At 43.7% G+C, this 11,126-nt stretch overlaps 1 non-coding gene across 1 annotated transcript; it reads left to right on the top strand.

The window, feature by feature from the left end:
* Positions 1–6,913: 6,913 nt before the first annotated feature.
* trnai-aau (transfer RNA isoleucine (anticodon AAU)) lies at positions 6,914–6,987 on the top strand. The gene has a single exon. It is a non-coding gene; the product is annotated as a tRNA-Ile (tRNA).
* The last annotated feature ends 4,139 nt before the right edge of the window (positions 6,988–11,126 follow it).

The raw sequence follows: 11,126 nt of genomic DNA, 5'->3' as shown, positions 1-11,126 counted from the left end.
GCGATCGACAACGAAGTAGAAAATGAACAGCTGCCGTGGTTGTGAGCACCGGCAATGTTAGGCATTTGCTTTAAGCCAGCTGCTGCGTTGGTCGGTTAGCTCAGCTGGTTAGCGCGTGGTACTACTAACGCCAAGGTCCTGGGTTCCATTCCCACACTGACGATGTGAAGCACTTGTGTCTCTTCAGCAGTGCCGAGGCATGGTTCCCCGTGGCGTTTACTTTCACCGCCGGCAAGAACTTGTCACGTGATCAGTTGAGATGTGTATTCATTCGAAAGCCGACCAGCGCTGTCATGGGACATCAAATCCTTGCTTCCATGCCGGATGTGAGCTGTGTTACTGTATTTCCAAACAATGTGTCCCATGAGCCCTCAAAATCACCAAGCAGAAAGCCTGACCAACGAAATAAAACGTTTGACAGGGATAGATGCACGACGTGATCGCCGTACCCATGATGACTGGTGGTTGTTGTCTGCAGCAAATCAATCAGTCTCTATTGTTTTCACAAAGAAATGCAAAACATGAAATATGTGCAGTATTAAGTCGATTTGGCACAGTCTCGGAGCAGAATCAGAGTCCAGACTTCAATTCAAATCAAAGATTCGTTCATGATATTTTCCTGCATTTCTTTGAATACTTTTCACATGACTTCCAGAGGGAATTCATTCGCTTGCTCACCTCTCATGCATCGACATTGGAGTTATCATGTCACCAGCAATATCACAGAGCCATGAATAAAGGCAGGTTACTGCAGATGCTGGAATCTGAAACCAAAAGGGAAAAATACAAGAACATCTCAGCAGGTCTGGCACCTTTTGCAAGGATAGAAAAGTGCTGACGTTTCGAGTCTAACTGACCCTTTGTTAAAAATAACAAAAGGGGGACAATTAGGGAGCGATTTCTACCAGGCTGAGAGAAGGTGAGTCAAGGCTCCCGATGCAAAGGTGATAATGATAATGCAGGGAGAGATTAAAGGGAGATTAGGAGCCGCGAATGACGGAGGCCGAAGCCATTGCGATGTGATAAAATATGTGGGGGATGGGTGAAGCAGAGACAAAATGGAAAACAGGGAAGAAGCGTAGCGAAGCGGGTAGAGGAGAGGAAAAATGTATTGACAGAGTGGGTAGCGACAGAAAGAGAGACAATCAAGAAATAAGAGGTATAGAACAGTGAAAAAAATCACGAATAAAAAAGATAAATAAAATAATTTACATAAAATCATCTGAAGTTGTTTGAATTTAACAACTTCAGACAATTTTATTTCATTATATAATTTATCTTTTTTTTATCATTTCACCTGCAGTATCATAGAGCCATTAGATATGGACAGCACTGAAAACACAGTCTTCGGTCAAACTCGTCCATTCCGAACAGATATCCTCAACTGATCCAGCCACAATTGCATGCACTTGACCCATGTCTCTCTGAAGCCTTCCTATTCAAATACACGTCCGAATTCCTTAAAAGTATTGGAATTGCACCAGCCATCACCAGGTCATCTGGCAACTTATTGCAGACACGCACCATCCTCTGCGTTAAGCCGTTGCTCCTTACTGCCTTTCGAATTCTCACCCTCCCACACCAGATTTATACCCTCTCGTTCTGCACTGCCCCACCTGAGCGAAAGGAACTTATCTACTTACCCGATTCATGCCCCTCATGATTGAAAAACCTCCAAAAGACCATCTCCCAGCCTCTGACGTGCCAGACAAAATAGTGAGAGAGTGTTCAGCCTGTGAACCTTTGCACCTTTTCCATTTTCAAATGTAGGATGTAGCATGCTGTCTGAAGCAATCATCTTAGCAGCAGATATGTCGCTGACAAACGCTGCAGAAAGGCGTGATAACTTGCTAAATATGCTGTCAAACGAGGATTGCATAAGCACATGAGTCATTGATCAAAACGTGCAATTCAGTTCTGCGCTGTTGCTGACTCCAAAGCAACTCCGTCGTTCGGGAGCAGAAAGCATCCCACTGTTAGATTACAATTCACATGCATTTGGCATAAGGTTCGCAGCAGTTTATCAGCAGTACATAACCCTGACTCCAAAGGTCTGTGAGTTTCCAGAAGCACAGTGAGCAATTGTTGAAGGTACGTTTCTCCAAACGATATTTTTCAACATGACAAGCTGCAGCTGAGCTGGTGGCATTGCGATTGAAATTGCATGCGTTTGGACATTGTGCTTAATTTTGGATATCAGAGCAAATGGTTAGCTCGAGTTTGCGCGTTCGGAAAAGTCAATGCTTTTTTTGTTGGAAAGCTTTGCAAGTAAAGGAAATACTTCTGACTACTGTGCGATCGACAACAAGTAGAAAATGAACAGCAGCAGTGGTTGTGAGCACCGGCAATATTAGGCATTTGGTTTGAGCAGGTAGTTGGATTGGTCGGTTAGCTCAGCTGGTTAGAGCGTGGTACTAATAACGCCAAGGCCGTGGGCTCCATCCCCACACTCACCATGTGAAGCACTTGTGTGTCTTCAGCAGTGCCGAGGCATGGTTCGCCGTGGCTTTGACTTTCACAGTCCGCAAGAACTTGTCACGTGATCGATTGAGATGTGTATTCATTCGAAAGCCAACCAGCGCTGTCATGTGCCATCAAGTCCTTGTTTCCATGCCGGATCTCAGATGCGTTACTGTATTTCCAAACAATGTGTCCCACGAAGCCTCAAAATCACCAAGAAGGAAGCCTCACCAGAGTAATAAAACATTTGACAGGGATAGATGCACGACTTGATTGCCGTACCCACGATGACTGCTGGATGTTGTCTGCAGCAAATCAATCAGTCTCAATTGTTTTTCGCAAAGAAATGCAAAACATGAAATATATGCAGTATTACGTCGATTTGGCACAGTCTCGGGGGAAAACCAGAGTTCAGGCTTCAATTCAAATCAAAGATTCGTTCATGTTATTTTCCTGCATCTCTTTGAATACTTTTCACATGACTTCCAGAGGGAATTCATTCCCTTGCTCACCTCTCATGCATCGACACTGGAGTTATCACGTCACCAGCAATATCACAGAACCATGGATAAACGCGAATTACTGCAGATGCTGGAATCTGAAACCAAAAGAGAAAATAATGGAAAATCTCAGCAGGTCTGGCACCATCTGCAAGGAGAGAAAAGAGCTGACGTTTCGAGTTTAACTGACCCTGTGTTAATGATAAAAAAAAGGGGAGAATTAGGGAGCTATTTACACCATGCTGAGAGAAGGTGAGTCAAGGCTCCAGATGAAAAAGTGATAATGACAGTGCAGGGAGCGATTAAAGGGAGATTAGGAGCCACGAATGACCAAGGCTGAAGCCAGTGCTGTGTGATAAAATATGTGGGGGATGGGTGAAGCAGCGACAAAATGGAAAACAGGGAAGAAGGGTAGCAAAGCGGGAAGAGGAGAGGGAAAATGTATTGAGAGTGGGAAACGACAGAAAGAGAGACAAAAAAGAAACAGGAGGTACAGGACTGTGAAAAAAATCGCAAATAAAGAAGATAAATAAAATAATTGAAATAAGATTATCTGAATTTGTTTGAATTTAACAACTTCAGACAATCTTAATTCATTATTTTGTTTATCTTTTTTGATCATTTCAACCTGCAATATCATAGAGCCATTAGATAGGGACAGCACTGAAAACACAGTATTGGGTCGAAATCGTCCATTCCGAAAAGATATCCTCAACTGATCCAGCCGCGATTGCATGCACTTGACCAATATCTCTCTAAACCCTTCATATTTAAATACACGTCCAAATTGCTTAAACGTATTGGAATTGTACACTCCATCACCAGCTCGTCAGGCAACATATTGCAGATACACACCACCCTCTGCGTGAAGTCGTTGCTCCTCGCTGCTTTTCGAATTCTCACTCTCCTACACAAGATTTATAGCCTCTCGTTCTGCACTGCCCCACCTGAGCAAAAGGAACATATCTACTTACCCGATTCATGCCCCACATGATTGAAAAACCTCCAAAAGACCATCTCCCAGCCTCTGAAGCGCCAGGCAAAATAGTGAGAGAGTGTTCAGCCTGTCGATGTTTGCACCTTTGCCATTTTCAAATGTAGGATATAGCATGCTCTCTGAAGCAGTCATCTTAGCAGCAGATCTGTCGCTGACAAACGTTGCAGGAAGGCGTGATAACTTGCTAAATACGCTGTCAAACGAAGATTGCATAAGCAACAAGAGTCATTGATCAAAACTTGCAATTGTGTTCTGCGCTGTTGCTGACTCCAAAGCAAATTCGGGAGCAGAAAGAATCCCACTGTTAGATTACAATTCAAATGCATTTGGCATAAGGTTCGCAGCAGTTTATCAGCAGCACATAACCCTGACTCCAAAGGTCTGTGAGTTTCCAGAAGCACAGTGAGCGATCGTTGAAGGTACATTTCTCCAGACAATATTTGTCAACATGACCAGCTGCAGCTTAGCTGGTGGCATTGCGATTGAAATTGCATTCATTTGGACATTGTGCTTAATTTTGGATATCAGAGCAAATGGTTAGCTCGAGCATGCGCGTTCGGAAAAGTCAATGCTTTTTTGTTGAAAAGATTTGCAATGAAAGGAAATACTTCCAACTATCGTGCGATCAATAACGAAGCAGAAAATGAATAGCCGCCGTGGTTGTGAGCACCGGCAATGCAAGCATTTGCATTAAGCCGGCGTTTGGAGCGTCGTGCGGATAACGCCAGGTCCGTGGGATCGATCCCCACACTGACCATTTGAATCGCTGGTGTCGTTTGCAGTGCCGACTCTAGGTTCCCCGTGGCTTTTACATTCAAAGTCTGCAAAACTTGTCACATGTTTGAGATGTGTATTCATTCGAAAGCCGACCATCGTTATCATGGAACATCAACTCCTTGGTCATATGCAGGATCTCAGCTGCGTTGCTGTATTTCCAAACAACGTATCCCACGAAACCACAAAATCACCAAGCAGAAAGCCTCACCTGCGCAATAAAACATTTGACAGGAATAGACGTACGGCTTGATCGCCGTACCCATGATGACTGGTAGCGATATTGTCTGCAGCAAATCAATCAGTCTCAATTGTTTTCGCAAAGAAATGCAAAGCATGAAATATATACAGTATTAAGTCGACCTGGCACAGTCTCGGAGGAGAACCAAAGTTGAGGCTTCAATTCAAATCAAAGATTCGTTCATGGTATTTTGCTGCATCTCTGTTAATACTTTTCACACGACTTCTAAGAGGGAATTAATTCGCTTGCTCAGCTCTCATGCATCGACATTGGAGTTATCATGTCACCAGCAATATCACAGAGCCATGAATAAACGCAAATTACTGCAGATGCTGGAATCTGAAACCAAAAGAGAAAATGCTGGAAAATCTCAGCAGGTCTGGCTCCATCTGCAAAGATAGAAAAGAGCTGAATTTTCGAGTTTAACTAACCCTTTGTTAATGATAAAAAAGGGGGACAATTAGGGAGCTATTTACACCAGGCTGAGAGAAGGTGAGTCAAGTCTCCAGATGCAAAGGTGATGATGACAGTGCAGGGAGAGATTAAAGGGAGATTAGGAGCCGCGAATGACCAAGGATGAAGCCAGTGCTATGTGATAAAATATGTGGAGGATGGGTGAAGCAGACACAAAATGGAAAACAGGAGAGAAGCGTAGCAAAGCAGGCAGAGGAGATGAAAAATATATTGACAGAGTGGGTAGCGACTGAAAGAGAGACAAAAAAGAAATAAGAGGTACAGGACTCTGAAAAAAAATCACAAATACATAAGATAAATAAAATAATTGAAACAAAATTATTTGAAGTTGTTTGAATTTACCAACTTCAGACAATCTTACATCATTATTTTATTTATCTTTTTTATCATTTCATCTGTAATATCATAGAGCCGTCAGATATGGACAGCACTGAAAACACAGACTTCGGTCGAACTCGTCCATTCCGAGCAGATATCCTCAACTGATCCAGCCGCAATTGCATGCACTTGACCAATGTCTCTCTAAACCCTTCCTATTCAAATACACGTCCGAATTCCTTAAATGTATTGGAATTGTACACCCCATCACCAGCTCGTCTGGCAACTTATTGCAGACACGCACCATCCTCTGCGTGAAGCCGTTGCTCCTCACTGCCTTTCGAATTCTCACCCTCCCACACCCGATTTATACCCTCTCGTTCTGCGCTGCCTTACCTGAGCGAAAAGAACTTTACTACTTACCCGATTCATGCCCCTCATGATTGAAAATCCTCCATAAGATCAGCTCCCAGCCTCTGACGTGCCAGGCAAAATAGTGAGTGTTTGATCAGCCTGTAAACGCTTGCACCTTTTCCATTTTCAAATGTAGGATATAGCATGCTGTCTGAAGCAGTCATCTTAGCAGCATATCTGTCGCTGACAAACGCTGCAGGAAGGCGTGATAACTTGCTAAATATGCTGCCAAACTAAGATTGAATAAGTAACATGAGTCATTGATCAAAACGTATAATTGAGTTCTGCGCTGTTGCAAACTCCAAAGCAACTGCGTCGTTCGGGAGCAGAAAGAATCCCGCTGTTAGATTACAATTCAAATGCATTTGGCATGAGGCTCGCAGCAGTTTATCAGCAGCACATAACCCTGACTCCAAAGGTCTGTGAGTTTCCAGAAGCACAGTGAGCGATCGTTGAAGGTACGTTATTCCAGACGATATTTGTCAACATGACATGCTGCAGCTGAGCTGGTGGCATTGCGATTGAAACTGCATTGGTCCGGACATTGTGCTTAATTTTGGATATCAGAGCAAATGGTGAGCTCGAGTGTGCCCGTTCGGAAAATCTCGATGCTTTTTTTTGTTGAAAAGCTTTGCAATGAAAGGAAATACTTCAGACTATCGCGCGATCGAGAACGAAGCAGAAAATGAATTGTCGTCGTGGTTGTGAGCACAGGCAATATATGCCTTTCCTTTCGGCTGGTTAGCTCAGCTGGTTAGAGCATGGTGCTAATAACGCTAACGTCGTGGGTTCAATCCCCATACTGACCATGTGAAGCGCTGGTGTCCTTTGCAGTGCCGACTCCAAGATCCCCATGGCTTTTACTTTCAAAGTCTGCAAGAACTTGTCACATGATCGATTGAGATGTGTATTCATTCGAAAGCCGACCATCGCTGTCATGGAACATCAACTCGTTGGTCCCATGCCGGATCTCAGCTGTGTTGTTGTATTTCCAAACAACGTGTCCGAGAAACCACAAAATCACCAAGCAGAAAGCCTCACATGCGCAATAAAACATTTGACAGGAGTAGATGCACGGCTTGATCGCCGTACTCACGATGACTGGTGGATGTTGCCTGCAGCAAATCAATCAGTCTCAATTGTTTTCACAAAGAAATGCAAAGCATGAAATATATGCAGCATTAAGTCGACCTGGCACAGTCTCGGAGCAGAACCAGAGTTCAGGCTTCAATTCAAATCAAAGATTCGTTCATGTTTTTTTCCTGCATCTCTGTTAATACTTTTCACACGACATCCAGAGGGAAATCATTCGCTTGTTCAGCTCTCACGCATCGACATTGGAGTTATCATGTCACCAGCAATATCACAGAGCCATGAATAAACGCAAATTACTGCAGATGCTGGAATCTGAAACCAAAAGAGAAAATGCTGGAAAATCTCATCAGGTCTGGCCCCATCTGCAAGGAGAGAAAAGACCTGACGTTTCGAGTCTAACTGACCCTGTATTAAAGATAAAATTTGGGGTGGGGGGGAAGGTGTGGGGAAATTAGGGAGCTATTTACACCAGGCTGAGAGAAGGTGATTCAAGGCTCCAGATGCAAAGGTGATAATGACAGTGCAGGGAGAGATTAAAGGGAGTTTAGGAGCCGCGAATGACCAAGGCTGAAGCCAGTGCTATGTGATAAAATATGTGGGGGATGGGTGAAGCAGAGACAAAATGGCAAACAGTTCCTTAAGCCATCCCGGTCAGTGTAGTCCTTTTCAGACCTGAAAATCCTCCCTGTCTTTGTGACTTTCTAAAACTCCTACTACCTTCATGATCTCTGTAACCTTTCCGTCACAACAGCAAACAAGCCCTGTACCTTAGTAACCTCCTCCAGCTGTTAGACTGCTCCTTGTCTCTGAGCACAAAGCAGAGTGACCCTGCTTCTCTCATGAATTAGTTTCTGCATTTCTCATGATGACTATGAACTCTTCCTGTCTCTAACACGCACTCAGTCTCTGTAAACTCTGCTGATCCCGATTGATGTAATTTCCTTCGGGAACTACAAACCTTTATGCCTTTAATCTCCTCCAGACGCGACCATACAGTTTATTTCTATAACTTCAATGAGTGATAGAGTCATAGAGATGTACAGCACGGAAACAGACCCTTCAGTCTAACCCGTTCATGCAGACCAGATATCCCAATCCAATCGAGTCCCACCTACCAGCACCCGGCCCATATTCTACCAACCCTTCCCATTCATATCCCCATCCAAATGCTTCTTAAATATTGCAATTGTACCGTCCTCCACCACATCCTGTGGCAGCTCGTTCCATACACTTACCACCCTCTGCGTGAAAAAGTTGCCCCTGAGCTATCTTTTATACCTTTCCCCTCTCAAACTAAATCTATGCACTCTAGTTCTGGACTCCCTGTCCCCAAGGAAAAAGACTTTGTCTATTTACCATATCCTATCCATGCCCCTCATAATTTTGTAAACCTCTGTCATGTCACCCCTCAACCTCCGAAGCTCCAGGGAAAACCGCCCCAACCTGTTCAGCCTATCCCTGTAGTTAAAATCCTCCAACCCTGGCAACATCCTTGTAAATCTTTTCTGAACCTTTTCAGGTTTCACAACATCTTTCTGATATGAAGGAGACCGGAAATGCACAAAGCATTCCAACATTGGCCTAACCAATGTCCTGTACAGCCGCAACATGACCTCCCAACTCCTGTACTCAAAACTCTGACCAATAAAGGAAAGCATAACAAATGCCGCCTTCCCTATGCTCTCTACCTGCGACTCTACTTTCAAGGAGCTATGAACTTGCACTCCAAGGTCTCTTTGGTCAGCAACACTCCCTAGGTCCTTACCATTACTTGTATAGGTCCTGGTTAGATTTCCTTTCCCAAAATGCAGCACGTCGCATTTATTTGAATTAAATCCACCTGCCACTTAGCCGTTTGGCCCATCTGGTCCAGATCCTGTTGTAAACCTCTTCGCTATCCACTGCACCTCCAATTTTGGTGTCATCTGTAAGCTTACTAACTATATCTCTTCTGCTCGCATCCAAATTATTCATGTAAATGACAAAAAGAAGATGGCCCAGCACTGATTCTTGTGGCACTGCACTGGTCACAGGCTTCCAGTCTGAAAAACAACCCTCCACCACCACTCTCTGTCTTTTACCTTTGAGCCAGTTGTGTATCCAAATGGCTAGTTCTCCCTGTATTCCATGAGTTCTAATCTTGCTGATCAGGCTCCCATGGTGAACCTTGTCGAATGCCTCACTGAAGTACATCTAGATCACATCTATCACTCTGCCATCCTCAATCGTGTTTGTTACTTCTTCAAAAAAAAACTCAATCAAGTTTGTGAGACATGATTTCCCACGCACAAAGCCATGTCGACTATTCCTAATCACTCCTTGCCTTTCGAAATACATGTGCATCTTGTCCTTCAGGATTCCCTCCAACAAATTGCCCACCACCGAGTTCAGGCTCACCGGTCTATAGTTCCCTGGCTTCTCTTTACCACCCTTCTTAAACAGTGGCACCACTTTTGCCAACCTCCAGTCTTCTGGCACCTCACCTGTGACTATTGATGATACAAATATCTCAGCATGAGGCCCAGCAATCACTTCTCTAGCTTCCCACAGAGTTCTTGGGTACACCTGATCAGTTCCTGGGGATGTATTCGCCTTTAACCATTTCAAGACATTCAACACTTCCTCCTCTGTAATCTGAACGTGTTGCAAGATGTCATCATTTATTTCCCTACAGTCTATATATTCCATACACTTTTCCACAATAAATACTGATGCAAAATATTCATTTAGTATCTCCCCCATTTTCTTCGGCTCCACACAAAGGCCGCCTTGCTGATCTTTGTGGGGCCCTATTCTCTCCCTAGATACCATTTTTCCTTAATATATTTGTAAAAACCCTTTGCATTCTTCTTAATTCTTTTTATCAGACCTATCTCATGTCCGCGTTTGCCCTCATGATTTCCCTCTTAAGTATACTCCTACGTCCTTTATACTCTTCTAAGGATTAACTCGATCTACCCTGTCTATGCCTGACATATGCTTCCTTCTTTTTCTGAACCAAACACTCAATTTCTTTCGTCATCCAGAATTCCCTATACTTACCAGCCTTCCCTTTCACCCTGACAGGAATATACTTTCTCTGGACTCTTGTTATCTCATTTCTGAAGCCTTCCCCTTTTCCAGGCGTCCCTTTACCTGCTAACATCTGCCTCCAATCAGTTTCCAAAAGTTCTTGACTAATACCGTCAAAATTGGCCTATCCCCAACTTAGAACATCAACTGTTACATCTGGTCTATCCTTTTCAATCTCTATTTTAAAACAAATAGAATTATGGCCGCTGGCCCAAAAGTACTCCCCCACTGACACCTCACTCACCTGCCATGCCTTATTTCCTCAGAGTAGGTCGAATTTTGCACCTTTTCTAATAGGTGCGTCCACACACTGAATCAGAATTTTGTCTTGTACACACTTAAAAAAATCCTCTCCATCTACCTTTAACACTATGGCAGTCCCAGTCAATGTTTGGAAAGTTAAAATCCTCTACCATACCTATTATTCTTACAGATAGCTGAGTTGTCCTTACAGGTTTGTTTGGCAATTTCCCTTTGACTGTAATACAATCCTAATAAGGTGATCATCTCTCTCTTATTTCTCAGTTCCACCCAAATAACTTCTCTGGATGTATTTCTGGGAATATCCTCCCTCAGCACAGCTGCAATGCTATTCCCTATCAAAAATATCACTCCCTCTCCTCTCTTGTCTCCCTTTCTAACCTTCCTGTAGCATTTGTATTCTGAAACATTAAGCTGCCAGTTCTGCCCATCCCTGAGCAATGTTTCAGTAATTGCTATGAGATCCCATTCCCATGTTCCTAACCATGCCCTGAGTTAATCTGCCTTCCCTGTTAGGCCC

This window comes from Hemiscyllium ocellatum, chromosome 9 (genome assembly GCF_020745735.1).
Source record: "Hemiscyllium ocellatum isolate sHemOce1 chromosome 9, sHemOce1.pat.X.cur, whole genome shotgun sequence".
Taxonomy (NCBI): Eukaryota; Metazoa; Chordata; class Chondrichthyes; order Orectolobiformes; family Hemiscylliidae; genus Hemiscyllium; species Hemiscyllium ocellatum.
This window is presented reverse-complemented; position numbering and strand designations above follow the sequence as displayed.